The following is a 17,124-nucleotide window of genomic DNA, read 5'->3' on the forward strand; positions in this document are numbered from 1 at the left end:
ATCCCCTGGCATCCCCATGCCATGGCCCCCATCCCATGATCACAAATCCCTGGAGGCCAAGTTGTTCATGGACCCTCATTCTCAAGTCTGAGTTCACCCAATCCTTGGGACCCCCATTCCCATTGGACTCCCTCCCTGGGCATCCCATTCCCTCAGACACCCATCCCTGGCTCCCTACACCACCTCAAAATTGTGGCAACACCATGTCTCCACCATGTCGATCATCACCCCCATGTCCCACAAGATCCCCACCCTGCCCCCACCAAGGGCCATCTACACATGGGACAGGAGGTGACCTCGCTTCCTTCCCCTTCATCCAAAGAGCCGCCAGCCAGGGGAGCAGTGGCCACAGCAGCGAGTGACAGCCAGTGCACATGGCTGGGGACACCGGGATGGCCGGGAAGGTGGCGCTGCTCCTGTGGGGTGAGTGCCCTGGGCACAGGCCTGACACCTTGGGGATGGAGAGGGGGCACAGGGGAGCTGTGGGGTCTCCTGAGGTCCCCAATGCCAGCAGAGCCAGAGCAGGGCATGGAGCCCTGTGTGACCAGAGTTGTGGGGTGGCTGTGGGGACAGGAGCTGGAGAATTGGGCTGTGGAGACAGGAACAGGGGGATAGACATCTGGGGACAAGGATGTGGCAGAAGGAACCTTGGGGCTGGGGTAGCTGTGGGGACAGGAGAACAGGGATGCAGGGACAGGGAATAGGGCCAGGTACCATGCAGATGGGCCATGGGGACAGGTGCCATTGGAACAGGATCATGGGCAGAGGACCATGGGGACTTGGCCATGGGGACAGATGCTGTAGGGCTGGTGGAGGCGGTCAGTGCAAACATGGGATGTCCACAGTGTCCCCATGACCTTTACCCAGCCCTGTCCCTTCTCCCTTCCAGCCCAGACCCTCGGCATCACTGGTGAGTCCTCAGGGGATGCCATGGCCCCACCCCGCTGTCCCCAGCCCCACCCTGGCCCTGGCAGGCTGGTGTCCCCTGTCACCTGCAGGTGCCCAGACCACCCAGCTCCTGGTGGAGCCCCCCTGGAGGCCGGCAGTGCTGTGGGACCGGGTGACAGTGACCTGCCAGGGCTTGGGGATCACTGGTGCCACCACCTGGTACAAGGACGGGCAGCGCTGGGGGCAGGAGGGAGGCGACCACTTCACTGTCACCGAGAGAGTCACCTACATGTGTGACAGACCTGGCAGTAGGTGCAGCCCGCCCGTGAACGTCTCAGACGTTGAGGGCGGTTTGTGTCCCCAGCTTGGCACCTGCGGGAGCCCCGAGGATGCTGGATGGGCTCTACTCCATGGGTCACCCTCTGGTGTGACCAGACATCCCACAGAATCCCACTGTGGGGGGACCCTTGTGTTGAAATTGAGAAAACCTGGTGTGCTGGCGTTGACCCAATGTGGGGTCTCGGTGACATCAGGACCCTCCAGACCCCTGTGATGTGACGGCACCCCTCTGCCCCACAGACTGGCTGGTGCTGCAGGTGCCAGCACGGGCACTGCTGGAGGGGGAAACGCTGACACTGCGCTGCCGGTACAGGCAGGAGATGTCGGTCACTTCAGTGGTGTTCTACTGAGAGGAAACAGAACTGAGAGGGCTCCACAATGGGACCGAGCTGTCCCTGTCCCCTCTGCAGCTGAACCACAGAGGCCACTACCACTGCAAGGCCTGGGTGAACTACGGGGTATCAGACAGATGGGAGGAGTCAGCGCTGGTGACGGTGACAGTGCATGGTGAGCACCTCACAGCCGCCACCCCGACAGCCCCATAGCGCCTCGCCAGGGACTCGGGGTCACCATTCCCACAGTCCCCCATCTCCTGCCATAAGCTCCTCTGGGTGCCAGTGCTGGAGGGTCTCCCCAAACCCACCCAAGGGTCCCCCCTGACTCTCAGCTGCCTCAGCACCCCCAGCCCCCTGCAGCCCCGAGCCCTCCTCCTGCACGTGTTCTGCCGGGATGGGCAGGTGGTGGGGGGCCCGCAGGGGTCCCTGCAGCTGTTGGTGCCCGCCGTGGGGGTCTCCCCCTCAGGGAATTACAGCTGCCAGGTGCGCTCCGAGTGGGGGGCCATGTGGAAGAGCAGCACTCAACTCTGCGTCAGGGTGCGCAGTGAGTGCGGGGATGGGCACGGGGAGCCCCCACAGCCTCCTCGGGTGCGCTGCCTGGGTACCTCCATGTCACCTAGACACCTTTCTTGGGTTCCCCAGCCTCTGTCCTTTGTCCCGTCACCCCTCCATGGTGTGACTCCATCTATGACATACCCCCTCACACCCATCCCCTTCATCCCTATCCTCATACTGGCTGCCAGCACCTCCCTCCAGCCTCAGCCCTGTCTGCGTCTCCCCAGTGCCTGTGGCCAATGCCACCATCACCCTCAGTCCCCTGTCACACCAGCTGTACCCAGGTGACTCCATGACCCTGTGCTGCTCAGTGCAGGTGGGCTCAGCCCCTGTCACCTTCACGTGGCTGCACAATGGGCAGGAGGTGGCCCAGGGTCCCCTCCTGCAACTCAGGGCCTTTGATGAAGGATACTCAAGCACATACCAGTGTGTGTGACCACCAACCAGCTGGATGGGCACCAGGCACTCAGCCCAGAGCTGGCACTGAATGTGACACCATGTAGACACAGGGATACAGCTGAGGTTACACAGGGTCACCAGGGAGTGCAGGACCCCTGGGGTGATGGGTGACCCTGATGTGTCCCCCTCTGGTTCTTGCAGTGGCAGCAGGGGTCGGTGGGGCCTTTTTGTTCCTGCTCCTGCTTGTGGGTGTCATTGTGACCTGGCACCGGTGGCACTGTGTGCGTGGGTGACAATGGGGGGACGGGCGTCCCAGGGAGCTGTGGAGGCCCCTAGAGTTGGGGGTCAATAGGGCAGCACCCACAGCCCCAGAAGTGTGACCTTGGCTGAGGGCCCTGTAGGGTTTGGGGAGTGCTGGAGAGTCCTGCATGGATGTTGGGGGTTCTTTCAGGGGCCCTGAGGGTTTCTGGGGGAGTCTGTGCCTGATGGGTTTTGGGTTCTGGATGCTGAGTTGGTTGGGGGCATTGGGGTGGTTCATGAATTCTGGGGATCTTCAGAGATGCTTGGGGGTTCCTGAGGGAAATTGAGGGTCCTGTAGGGGTCAGGAATCCTGAAAGTCATCAGGGCCCTGGGGACCCCACAGTCACCCCTCCCCTCTTTTGTTTGCAGCTGCCAGGAAGCAGCAGGAAAGGTGAGTGGGGGTGTCCAGCCATTACTCCCCCACCCCACATCTCTCCATCCCCTCCCACCCATCCCCCTTATCCCCACGGGCCCTCCCCAAGCCCCTGGCCCCTCCACTGGAGGGGGAGGTGCTGTACACCCACGTTGTGAGCAGCAAAAAGGTGCAGTGTGAGTACAGTGAATGGGGGGGACAGTGACCCATCACCCACTGGTGTCATCCCCCACCTTGGTCTCCACAACCAGTGTCTCTTGCAGGGCTCCCCAGCAGCACTGTCCATCAGGCACCTCCGGTGACCTACGCGGAGCTGCGGGGACCCCAGGGGCGACCATGGGAATCCAGTGACATCAATGAGATTTTGCCATGACACTGGGGGGAACTGGAGGGCACTGAGGGTGCCCACCAATGGGGACCCACTTGTGTGTGTGCTGCCTCTAAAACTGCCCCTCGCCCTCCCCATGGAGTCATAAAGATCCCAAAGAGCTGAGAGAAGAACAATTTCCTGAAACAGCAACCAGAGGGAATAAACCCAACAGCAACAGCAACAAGGTTGAGAGTCCAGAGTCACAAAGGAATGGTTTCCAGGGAAAGCCCTTAAAACAGAGGCAAATCCCAGATGATTCCCCCAGCATGTTTCCTCCACCAGAGGAACCTGGCATGGCCCTTGACCTTCCTTTCACTGATGGCCAAAGCTGCCATCAGGAGGCTCTGGATTTCCTTGTCCCCTGTCCCAAACCCCTCCTCTGCCATGTTCCCCACACCAGGATGTCACTAAGGCTCTGTGGGGGTTCCGGAGACTCCCCCTTTTCCAGGGAAGTCAGGATCCGGCCATGGCACAGGATAGGGTGTCAGAGACAGGAATTTTTGATGTCTGTAGACATTTTGGAGCAGCTGTGTTTGGCAGGGGTGGGTCAGGCTCTGTTTTTGGTGAGACAGGGCCCTGTCTGTCAATTATTCTGTCAGCCATGGCACATAGGGACAGTGTGACGCTTTGACAAAGCCAGCTCCTGAGTGGCCAGGTGACCAGAAATGCCACCTGGAGAGAGGGCCCTTGGTGGCCCAACTGACTTAAAAGGCAGAGCATGAGGTGGCCAAGTCCCTGACCCTGTCTTCTCTTGAGGTGTCTGCCTCCTCCACATTGGAACCCAGGAGTTGGGCACTCATTTAAAAGAGAATTATCTGCCTAGAAATGTGGGAATATTCCTGCAATGGAAAGAATACCCACTTCTACAACATTTTTTAATTTCAAAAATGATGTGGCTTCCAGGCCAAAGTGTAGGAAAAGGAATACATCTCTTTCCTAGGAAATTTATAGACCAGAACAGAACAAACAACACAAACCCAGAACTTTCCCTCCTGCTCAGTGCTGTTGGTTTTTGTGGCAGTTCTAACTGCGGCCAGCAGGGGGTGCTGCAGGGAGCACTCCCGGCCAGCAGGGGGCGCCCCGGTCCAGCTCCATCCCCTCAGGGGCCATGGCGGCCTCGGACGGGAGGGAGGAGGGGAAATCGCTCCTTTTGCAAACTCACGGGCACCAATCGGTCCCAGCACCACCACTGGCAGCGGGCAGAAGCCACCAAGGCAGCAGGTTGGATCCCAGTGCCCACTGGCAGTATAGCAGTGTTCCGTGGCCTGGTAAATGCCCTGCTCAATGCCCACGACTGCTCTCCATGATCCCGAATGGAAGGAAGGCAGCACCTGACCCCAGCATGTCTCGGGTTCACACCAGTCACTCTGGTGACTTTACACCACAATTCCTGCAAACCCTCAGCCTTTCAGTCAAGTGAGGAGGGCAGGGGTGGAGCAGCTTTGGGGATGCCTGGAATCCAGACAGAGTCACTCCTCACAGCCCTACTACGGCCACGGGGCAGAGCCACTGCTTGATATTCCCACACTTTTTCCTCTTCGCTTGCAGCCACAGCCCAAACCCAAACATTCCTTCCATGAGGTACCAGGTGGCTGCAGATTTTGCTCAAGAAGGAATGTCCAGGGCAGGTTGTTGAGCAGACTGTTTTTGTCTTTGCAGCAGTTCTGGGGCTCTCTCAGTCCCTTACCAAGAGGAGCAAATGATCAACTGGTGGACCGATTCCCTCATAGCTGCCCTTGCAGAGGGAGTTTACAGCCAGCCCTGCTCTGAAAACCATCTAAGGCCCTCACAGAGCCATTGCTTGGGCTGCCTTTGGGTTTTGTGCTTCTTGCAGGGCTGAGCAAACCATAGCCAGGCCTTTTTCCCCCACAGAATTCTCAGCTCTGCAGCAGCTCTAAAGCTGCCACAGTCAAAGCCAAGTGGGTGAGGGGGACACTCAGGTGCTGGCTGCTACCTGGGGCTGGCCAGAGCAGGGCTGGGCAATGGCCATCCCTGTGCAGTGGGGCTGGGCCATGGCTGGGTGTCATGGTTTGACCCAGAAACAGGATTTCTGGGATGCTGTAGATAGGGCCAATATGTGCTCAGATTTGAATATTGCCATCTGGCCCAACCACTGGGCATTGGATCCACCTCTGGGAACACAGGGTAAAAGCAGGGCTCTCCCCCTGGCAGAAAAGCAGGGCTCTCCCCCTGGCAGGCTCTCTTTGGATTTCCGGCACGAAGGAGTTGGGTCTCTCCCCCGGCCCAGTTGCTGGCTGGGCAGGGTGAGGGGAAAAGCCATGCGACCCGGCCTGGGAGAGGTAGGCCTGGCCCCCCGCCAAGGGTGGAAGGAAGAAGTAAAGAAATGCCGGGAAGCAATGGGCAGCCTGTTTCCCTCCCCCTTGGAGACAGACAGAGAGAGAGTGCAGCCTGCGTTTGTGGCCGTTACCTTGAAATTTAGTAAATATGTGCTGGCAGCAGGCAGCCCGGCTGAGGAGATGGGGGGGTGTGCAGCCAGGAGTCCAGCCGCTTGGAGGAGTTTTTAACCCTTTTGGGACAATGAAAACTTCACAGAACATCAACCCTTCCTAGATGAGTGATGAAGGTTCTGGACCAGAGAGAGCGAGAGTGAGAGATGTTGGAAAAACGGAGAAGATGGAGTGGCATTTTATGCTGGACTCTTTTGTGTAGCCATGGACAGAGCCATGTTTCCGTGTGATACAGAGACTGAGTCCAGGGGGAGAAATGTCCCAGAGCCAAAGAAGATTCAGTGTGGGTACCCCTTGGCCCCAGGGGGTATATAAAATATGGGGGGGACAGATGTCCCAAAGGTGGAAGACTGTGCTTTTCTGGAACTGGACAAAGCATCCTTAAAAAGACAACCCTGGAAGCAGCCCTGATTCTTGTTCGGTGGTAAGAGCACCGGAACAAGGACGGAAAAGGCCACCACGACACACGGAAGGACTCCCTCTCCTCTTGAGGAACTGAAAGGTGAGCATTCTAAAGGGGTGGTGCTGGACCCAGAATTGGTGATTTTGGAAGACGTATTGTATTGGGAATTTAGGTGAGAGGAGGAGGAGAGTGTTTTTGTGAGGTTTTCATTTTCCTTGTGTTTTCTTTTGTGTGTAGTTTAGTAATTGTTTTTGTAGTTTAGTTAATAAACTTTTTTTTCAAGTGGGAGCCTGCTTTGTTTATTCCTGGTCAAAATCTCACAGCAGACACCAGAGAAAGTGTATTTTCATGGGGGGGCATTTGGCCTTGTGCCAGTGTCAAACCTTGACACTGGGCCCCACCCTTGGATGGCCACTGGCTTCAAGAAGGGGGCATTTGAGAGCTCCTTCCTGCCCAGGGCTCCATTCCTCAGCTTCTGTTGCCAACTCAGATCCATCAGGGGACTAGCAAGAATGGAGAAGTTTGGATGCTCCTGGAGCTGCCATCCCCCAGGACAGGAGCCCCTTGTCCAGCATGTGTCCCCCCTGGGGCAGGATCCCCACAGGACAGGAGCCCCCTGGATATGCCCCCCCAAGACAGAACCCACCCCCTGTGTTCAAAGGTGTCAAACGGCCTCTTCTTTCTGCTACAGGAGACAGAAAGTGAAAGTGTTGGGGGAGGCACAGCCAGACACCCCCATCCCCCACAGCCTCCCCAGCCCTCCCTGCAGACCCCTCACCCCTGCTTCCCCCACCCTGGGCTTCCCCCAGCCTGTTCTCTCCTCAGGTTCCCCCAAAGACCATCAAGGCACAAACTGGGGGCTTGTGAAATTGAGGGGTAAAATGATGGAAATGGAAAAAAAGAGAGGAAAAAGATCCTGGCGGCTGGGGGGGGCACAGACCCAGAGAACCAGGTAATCTGTCTGGGGTTATCCCCAGGCCACTGGCACCTTGTGAGGGCTGTACTGGCTCTAGGTCACCCCAAAATCTGAAGCACCCAGAGAAGGAGCTGAGATCCACAGGCTCACAAAGTCACTGCTCATCCCTGGAACCCCCATTCCCCTGGGAACCCAACCACGGCACCCTCATTCCCTATGTCCCACCCTCTCTGCATCCTCCATCCCAGTATTCACATTTCCCAGGATCACCATGGCCCAGCACTCCATTCCCAAGGAACCCTCTCCCGTTCATTCCAGCCATGCAATGCTCCTTCCCACAAGACCTTGATTCTCCCATGACCTACCATTGCCCCATCCCATGACCCCAAATCCCTGTACCCCATGTTCCTTGGGGACTCCCATCCCTGAGTCCCCCCAGCTCTGGGGAAACCCATTCCCATGGCACCCCCATCCCTGGTGATTCTCCCCCCTCAGGACCCCCATCCCTGCTTCCCCAAACCCATCGAGCCCCCCACTCCTGGGAACCCCATGTCCCACTTTGTCCCACCTAGCCCATCCCCAACTTGTGGCCAGCCTGGCCCCACCAAGGGTCATCTACACATGGGGATGGATGTGACCTCGCTTCCTTCCCCTTCATCCGAAGAGCTGCCAGCCAGGGGAGCGGTGGCCACAGCAGCGAGTGACAGCCAGTGCACATGGCTGGGGACACCAAAATGGCCAAGAAGGTGGCGCTGCTCCTGTGGGGTGAGTGCCCTGGGAACGGGCCTGACACTCCGGGGATGGGGAGGTGAGGGGCACAGGGGAGCTGTGGGGTCCCCTGAGGTCCCCAATGCCAGCAGTGCCAGTCCATGTTACCCACAGTGAACCTGGGTGGGACTGGTGATGTAGGGTGGCTTTGGGGACAGGAACAGGGGGCAGGAATTTGGGGATGGGGATGTGGGGACAGGAATGTGGGACTGGCACCTTTGGGCTCAGGTAGCTCTGGGGAAAAAGACAAAGGAACTGGGATGCAGGGACAGAAGGGGACAAGTACCATGAGGATGTGGCCATGGGGATGGGATCATGGGGATGGGATCATGGTGGGGGGGACCTGGGCCGGCATGAGCTGTGTCTGTGATGTCCTCATGCCCAGATTGTCCACAGTGTCCCCATGTTCTGTCTCAGCCCAGGGTGGCCTCTGTGTCCCTGTTCCCAAGGCGGCCATGCCACAGGGATGTGGTGCATGGGTGCCTGTGACACAGACATGTCTCCCTGCCTCTCCAAAACATTTGGGGACCGCCCTCATGCCTTTTCTCACAAGAACTGCTGTCCCCACGAAGACAGTTTGGAGACAGTCACAACACCTTGTATCCCAGGTGCTGCTGTCCCCACAGTGCCACCCTCACCCAGTCCTGTCCCTTCTCCCTTCCAGCCCAGACCCTCGGCCTCGCTGGTGAGTCCTCGGGGGATGCCATGGCCCCACCCTGCTGTCCCAGCCCCACGCTGGCCCTGGCAGGCTGCTGTCCCCTGTCACCCACAGGTGCCCAGACCACCCAGCTCCTGGTGGAGCCCCCTGGAGGCCGGCGGTGCTGTGGGACCGGGTGACACTGACCTGCCAGGGTTCAGGGACCATCGGTGGCACCACCTGGTACAAGGAGGGGAAGAAATGGGGGTAGCAGGGACACAATCACTTCAAGGTCACTATGAGAGGCAATTGCACGTGTGACAGACTGGCAGTGGGCTCAGCCCCCCTGTGAGAGTCTTAGATGGTGAGGGGAATTTGGTTGTCCCCAACCTGGCGCCTGCGGGGACCCCAAGGGATCTGGGTGGGCTCAGCTCCATGGGTCACCTCCTGGTGTGACCAGAGCATGTCCCCTGCTCTGGGGACATCCCAGAGCATCTGATAGTGGAGGGATCCATGTGTTTGAATATGGGATCCCTCGTGCCCTAGGTGTGACCCACTGGGGGGATCCCAGGAAAATGGGACCCCCTGCTGTGACAGGATGCCCCCCCCTCCCCCCCACCCCATGTTCCTCAGCCCAGCTGTTGTCACAGGTACTGGCATGGGCGCTGCTGGGGGGGGACATGGTGATACTGTGCTGCTGGGACCAGCAGGACAAGTCAGTCACTGGGGTGCGATTCTACCATGGGGACAAGGAGGTGGGGGGGGTCCCTCTATGGGACTGAGCTGTCCCTGTCCCCTCTGCAGCTGCACCAAAGTGGCCGCTACCGCTGCTGCTGCAAGGGTTGGGTGATACCTTGGCAGTCATCAGCAGCAGCAGTGACAGCGCATGGTGAACATCCCCCCGGCTGGAACTCCAATCTCCTGACAGACCCAAAGACTCTTCCCAGCAGCCTCAGAGTCACAGTCCTCACTTCCCCTCTCCTTTCCAGAAGTCTTCCCTTTGCCAGTGCTGGAGGGTTCCCCTGAGCCCACTGAGGGGTGCCCCCTGACTCTCAGCTGCCTCAGCAACCCCAGCCCCATGTGGTCCCGAGCCCCCCTCCTGCACGTGTTCTACCGGGACAGGCAGGTTGTGGGGGCCCACAGGGGTCCCTGCAGCTGCTGGTGCCCGCCGTGGGGGTCTCCCCCTCGGGGAATTACAGCTGCAAGGTGCACTCTGAGGGGGAGCTGTGCGGAAGAGCAGTGCCCGGCTCCGTGTCACAGTGTGCAATGAGGGCAGGGATGGGCTCAGGGAGCCCCCACAGCCTCCTCAGGTACCCAGCCCTCCCTGGAGACCCCTAGCCCTCCCTGATGCCTGCCCTATGGCCCTCAGTCTTTCCTGGATTCATGCCTGGCTTTCCTCCACCTTTCTTGGGTCCCTTCCCGGCTCCCCCAGCTCAACATGAGAACCCCCATCCTTCCCTGACGCTTTTTCCATGTCCTATCACTGCTGCCCCAGGTTCCTCCCCAGGTCCCCCATTCCTGGCTTGTGTCCCCCCATCCCTCACCACATCCCCTCACCCCTCCCTAGAAACCCCCACCCCTCTCTGAGGTCTGTGCACGCTCCCCAGGTCGCACCTCCCCTGACAGGGTCCTTGGGTACCCTTCCTAGTGTTGCCCCCCTCCCTCTCTAGGTGTCCCCTCCCTGAACCCTCCATCCCCCCATGGGGTTCCGTTCAAAGCTCCCGCCATCTCTGCGCCCCTTCTCCCTCACTGGGCTCCCCCTGCCCATCCCTGACACCTCTGGGTCCCTCCCTGTCACCTGCTGTCCTCCACCTGTAGGCGTCCCACCCTCGGGGGTGTCCCTGTCAGCACAGCCCCCGGGGGAACAGGTGGCACTCAGGGGCCGCCTGGTGCTGAGCTGCACAGTGGCCATAGGGACAGGTCCCCTGTCCTCCTGGCACCGGGAGGGCTCGGGGGCATTGCTGGGCACTGGCCCCCGCCTGGAGCTGTTCCACGTTGGGGACAAAGACAGTGGCCAGTACCAGTGCGGGAACAGCAATGGGGACAGTGCGGCGGAGAGTGTCCCCCTGAATGTCACCGTCCTGGGTGAGCGGGACCCTCGGGCTGGGGGTGACCACACTCACGGCATCACTCATCCCACCTTGCCCTGTGCCAGCCCCATTTCTGTCCCCACAGTGTCCGTGGACAATGCCACCATCACTCCCGGTCCCCTGTCACACCAGGTGTGTGCAGGTGACAACGTGACCCTGAGCTGCTCAGTGCAGGTGGGCTCAGCCCCTGTCACCTTCACCTGGCTGCACAACGGGCAGGAGGTGGCCCAGGGTCCCCTCCTGGAGCTCAGGGCCATTGATGTGGGACATTTGGGCATCTACCAGTGCGTGGCCACCAACCAGCTGGGACAGGACGGACACCGTGTGTTTTCTGGGCAGTCAGTCCTGAGCTGGTCCTAGAGGCGACCCTTGGCTCACCCTGGGTCACAGGTGGTGTCAGACAGGGTCACCAGAGTGTTCAGGACCTCTGGGATTCAAGGTGACCCCAATGTGTCCCCTCTGTCCCCAGCAGTGGCTGTGAATGTCGGGAGGACCCTCCTGTTCCTGCTCCTGCTCCTGGCTGTCATCGGGGGCTGTCACTGGTGGCACCGCCAGGATGGGTGACAATGGGGGGGATGAGGGTCCTGGAGTGAGAGGGATCCCCCAGAGTGGGGGCAGAGATCAGCAGCACTCAGGGCCCCTGAGCTGGGGGAAACTGAGCCTGCAGTGACCTCAGTTTGAGGTCCTGGGGATTTGGGGGAATTTGGGAATTTGCTGGGTCTTGATTGGGCTCCAGGGCCATCCCTGGATTTTGAGGAACATTAGGGTGGCACAGGGAGCTCCTGGAGGGTTTGAAGTGTTCTTGGAAGGCTGTGCAGGCATATTGGAGGATCTTTATTGGGGGAGTTTGGGGGGTGCCCCTCCTCGCTTGGGTTTCTGAGGGTTCAGAGGGTCTGGGATGTTGGGGATGTTTGGAGCCCTGCGGTGGTGCAGAAGTTCTGGGGAGTTCAGAGATGCTTGGAGAATACTGGGGGAATCAGGGGTCCGGTGGGAATCGGGGCTGCAGTGGGGATTTGGGGTTCCCATGGGTGGTTGGAGCTGCCAAGGTCCCAGGAAGGTTCAGGGGTCCCGGGGTCCCCACAGTCACCCCCTCCTCTTTCCCTTGTAGCCTCCAGGAAGCCCCAGGATGGGTGAGTGGGGGGCTCAGGCCGGGACTCCCCTTTCCCCCTCCTCAGACACCCCCCAGACGCCCCCTTAGCCCCACAGGATTCCCCGGAGTAAGGGGCAGTGCTGGACCTCAAGTCATGGGAATCGAATGAGTGAGGGGTGTGTAGGAGGGGGCCAAAGGGACACGTCACCCATGGGGGGCACCCCCCCACCCAGGTCCCCAAAACTGGTGTCTCTCACAGGGTCCCCCTACGCCACATCCCCCCAGGTGACCAACACAGAGCTGTCGGGACCCCAAGGGTTACAGCAGGACCCCAGTGACATCTACAAGAATGTGCTGTGACACTGGGGGCTCTGGAGGTCCCTGACTAAGGGCAGCCCCTGTGTGTCATCCTGCCCCCAGCTCCTGTGCGTCCCCACTGTGCCCGGGGATTGGCAATTAGTGGGGGACTCAAATGGCCTGCCCAGAGCTCCCGTTCCAGTGCTCCCAGTGCTCCCTTGTCCCTCTTATTGGACTCAAAATGCAGCTTTTTGATTAAACTGGGAGAAATGGTTTTTGTTTGTTCAGCTCTGCCTGGTCAGCTAGGGAAGGAGGAGGGTTCTGGTCAGGTTGTTGAGCAGATTGGTGTGGGATTTGCAGGATTTTTGAGGCTCCCTCAGTTCCTTGGGGACAGGGATAGAATGATCAATTGCTGCATTTCCAAACTGGTTCCCTCACAGCTGCCCTGCAGAGGGGAAGGAGCTGCCGCTCCCTCTCGGTGACACCGACCAAGGGCTCAGGGATGTTCTGCGGTGCCGCCCCATTACCTCTGGTCCTGCCCCCGCAGCTGCCAAGCCCCTCAGGCCGAGGTGGAGCCCAGCAGCAGCAGCAGCTCCCTGAGGGCCATGAGAGCCCTGGGTTGCAGCTTGGGGAGGCCGGGGGTCTCCCCAGATGCCACCCTGATGCCTGCCCCATCTCCAGCCCTGCACGCTGCCCCTGGAGCCCAAACCCCACACCTGGTGCTCCCTGAGCAGTGTTTGAGGCCTGGAGCTGCTGCGGAGCCTCAGCCTGGCCTGGCCATTGGGCAGGCTGGGGTGCCGGGAGGAGCCAGGAGGGCAGAGGGGACTGGGAACCCTGGGGAGGAGTCCCGGGCACTGCAGGAACTGAATCCCGGCCTTGGGTCACTGTCGCAGGTCGCGGCTGGCATTGCGCTGTGAGGGCCGGTGTCAGCATTGATGGAGACAGCATCCCGTAGTTTGCATGCATGAAGCCAGTTTATTGATTTGGAAAGCTCCGTTTATATACCTTTTCAGCTATAGCTACAATTAGCAGCAATCACAATGTTTACATTTCTTGGTAATATCTCTTAATCATAGCTTTGCACAGGCTCACAGAGGCACGTACAGTCTTGCATGATTTCTCTCAAACGAAGAATACCAAGCACACCGTTATCTTTTGCTTCCTCCTTCAAGGTTCTGCTTTTTCTTGCCAAGGCTTGCAGCCTACAAGGGCTAAAACGTCCGTGTCAGTTACAAGCTGAGCAGTACTTTCAGTCCTGCTTTCTGGCTGTATTCCCATATCTCCCCCTTTCTTTTCCACCAGTAAAATCTTTTTTATCAATTTATCAATTAGTCTTTGAACACATTGCAAAACACATGGCAAACAAATTACCATAAGCAACATTACGGCTAAAACATAAATTCCTATTTTAACTAAATTTTTAAGCCAGCCAGTAAGCCCTCATCCCTCAAGTATTTGTCCAAGAAAATCCCCATCGCTAATTTGCAATTTAGTTACACTCTGTTGAAGGGCTTGTATGCTAGCGTGGATAGAATGAGAGTGGTCTGACAGATTGATACAGCATAAGCCTTCAAAGCTTCACAGCCAGTAGTCCTGGAAGTCCTACTTCTGTTCTTGTCTTGCTTGAGAGCTGTGTGGCAATTAGGGAATTTTTCTTTTCTCTGGGTCTCATTCTCTTGGAGGCCGTCGACATTTGTCCAGATGAGCAGGTAACTCTTTCGGACCTGTTGGTGGTAAAACACATGCCTACCTTCTCCCTAGGTTAGTAAATGAGTTAGACCTTCTCACTGTACACTCAACTGAAGATCTCTATATAGAAATTTTTAGAAATTGCCTCTGCACATGCAAATCTTCAAAGCAGTATCACTCTGCAAAAGATCAAATTTGATTTTATTTGCTTTCAAAATTTTTTGTGTAAATATTAGTGTAAACACTCTTGAGGAGCCATACTCTCCCGTCTTTTGGTTTTAACAACATGTGTCTCTTGTTATGAACATGAAGGCAACATAAAAAAACAAAATATGCAGCAAAACAATAAACTTACACTAAGCAGAAGTAAATCAGATAATATGTACAATTAGTAGTACATGAGAGACAGAAGGGTGATTTAAAACAATGCATTATCAATTCCCTAAATACTGTACCACCCCTAGGGTCTGTAGATACTGGCAAGCCTCATTTTAGAGTGAGGGCTTGGAGAACCATTCCTGGATAAGATTTCCAAGTTCACTCTGAAAGGCGTTCCAGCTAATATAGGTCCAAGTTTGGCAAGTCAGAATGACCTGAGTAAAGTTTTGGTGCAGAAAACCCCTGGGGATGGTGGGCACCCATGGGAGCTGGGGGCAGGGGCACTCACATGGGGAGTGTCCTTGGGCTGGAACCCCCAATGCCCCCGTGCCCCAGTGTCACAGCACAGTCTTGCAGATGTCACAGGGTCCCACTGTCATCCACGGGGTCCCGACAGTTCCACATTGGTCACCTGGGGAGCTGTGGCACAGAGGGGGCTCTGTGAGAGACACCAGGGTGACGTGTCCCTGACACCCCCCATACTCACCCCCTGCCCACTCGGTGCCTATGATATGGAGGTCCAGCACCACCCTCTCCTCCAGGAATATCCTGTGGGGATAAGGTGGGGGGTCTGGATGGTGTCTTAAGAGGGGGAAAAGGGAGTCCCAGCTCAAGTCCCCCACTCACCTGTCCTGGGGTTTCCAGGCAGTTGCAAGGAAAAGGGGAGGGGGTGACTGTGGGACCCTGGGACCCCTGAATCTTCCTGGGAACCTCGGCAGCCCCAAACACCCACAGGACCCCCAAATCCCCGCTGCAGCCCTTATTCCCACTGGACCCCTGATTACTCCAGGACTCTCCAAGCACCCCTGAACCCCCCAGAACTTCTGCACTACTGCAGGGCCCCCAACCTCTCTGGTGTCCCTGACCTCTGAGCCCCGAGAACCCCAAGCCTGGTAGAGAGAGGCACCCCTGAAACTCTCCCAGGACCCCAAAAAGATCCTCCAACATCCCTGCATGGCCCTCCAAGATCTCCCCAAACCCTCCAGGAGCTTCCAGTGCCACCCCAAAGTTCCTCAAAGCCAACCCAGGAATGACCCTGGAGTGCAACCAAGACCCTGCAAATTCCCCCCAAATCCCCAGGTCCCCCCATTGTCACCCACCCTGCTGGTGCCACCAGTGACAGCCCCCGATGACAGCCAGGAGCAGGAGCAGGAGGGTCCTGCTGACATTCACAGCCACTTCTGGGGACAGAGGGGACACATTGGGGTCACCACAAAACCCAATGGTCCTGAACACTCTGGCAACCCCGTGTTACTTCACCTATAACCCAGGGTGAGCCAGGGATTGCCAAAAGGGCCAGCTCTGGGCTGCGTGCCTGGAACATGCGGTGCCTGTCCAGCTGGTTGGTGCCCACACGCTGGTAGGTGCCCAAATGACCCACATCAACAGCCCCGTGCTCCAGGATGGGACCCCAGGCCACCTCCTCTCGTCATGCAGCCACGTGAAGGTGAGAGGGGCTGAGCCCACCTGCACTGAGCAGCTCAGGGTCACGTTGTCACCTGTGTGTACCTGGTGTGACAGGGGACTGGGGGTGATGGTGGCATTGGCCACAGGCACTGTGGGGACAGAGGGCTGAGGCCAGAGGGAGGGGCTGGCAGCAGCAGCACTGTGAAGAGCTCTGGGAAGAAGACAGGAGGTGAGGACTGTGGCTCTGAGTCCACTGGGAAGGGACTTTAGGAATTTTGGTGTTCCAGCCACAGAATGTTATGAGTAGAAAAACTGTCCATTTTTTTAAAAGGTTGCAGGGTTCACAGATTGGGCTAGTTGCTGCCAGGCTGGAGTTCCAACTGTTTGTTATTGTAATCGCCGGTCATTTCCATTGGCTACCTGTCGTTGATGTTTAAGAATTCCCCCTTTTGTCAAGTGACATCCTGCTGCTTCCTGGAGGATGGCACCCAGACAGTGAAGAGCTGTCACAGACAACTTTTATGAAAAATCCTTTCTTTAGGATTTTTCCTCCTGAGAAGCTGGAGGCCTCAGGAACAAAATGTAAGCAATGATTGTCTGCTGCTGTGGAATGCAACAGGTGGATCTGTGATTGGTCTCATGTGGTTGTTTGTAATTAATGGCCAATTACAGCCCAGCTGGCTTGGACACAGAGCCCCGAGCCAGAAACCTTTGTTATCATTCCTTTCTATTCTTAGTTTAGCTAGCCTTCTTATGAAACCCCCTTGTTCTATTCTTTTAGTATAGTTTTAATGTAATATGTATCATAAAATAATAAATCAAGCCTTCTGAAACATGGAGCCAGATCCTCATCTTTTACCTCATCCAAGAACCCCTGTGAACACGGTCAGAAAGAGGAAGGGACATCGAGTCGGCATGCAAATGAAGTCAGATCCAGCATGACATAGGAGAAACCCCCCCAACAAACCTAGACAAAAACCTCTAAAAACAACGAGCCAACACAAAATTGATGAATCAAAGTGATGTCGAGACGTGAGGAACAGAATCTAGTATCTGCTAAGACCCTTTTTACCCCTAACCTAAAAAGATGTTGGCTAGACAGAAGACCTTGAATGTTGAACCAAAAAGCAGGGAATCTCCTGATGCTGTCATGAGGATGGAGCCCCCAGCTCTCCCTGCAGACCAGCGGGCAAAGCTACACTCTTCCTCCTCCTCCGTGGCACTCCTGGGAGCAGCAGCAGCGTGAGTGCGCACCCATCGGTTCTCCCCACCCAAGCTGATCACTTTTAATAAAGACAATTAAAAAGGAGAAAGGTCTCCTGCCTGTGTTTATTTCACTGGAGAATCATCCGGGATAGCCACACCCAAAGAGGACACCAGGACTCGCCATCTTGGACACCCAGGACAGCTGGCTATCAGGAC

The 17,124-nt window shown here is 57.3% G+C and overlaps 1 pseudogene; it reads left to right on the forward strand.

Annotated features, from left to right (window-relative positions):
* The first annotated feature begins 392 nt into the window (after positions 1 to 392).
* The window catches only part of LOC134427977 (Fc receptor-like protein 4), a 40,004-nt pseudogene continuing 23,272 nt past the window's right edge, over positions 393 to 17,124 (forward strand).

The sequence above is a fragment of the Melospiza melodia genome, chromosome 21 (assembly GCF_035770615.1).
Source record: "Melospiza melodia melodia isolate bMelMel2 chromosome 21, bMelMel2.pri, whole genome shotgun sequence".
NCBI lineage: Eukaryota > Metazoa > Chordata > Aves > Passeriformes > Passerellidae > Melospiza > Melospiza melodia.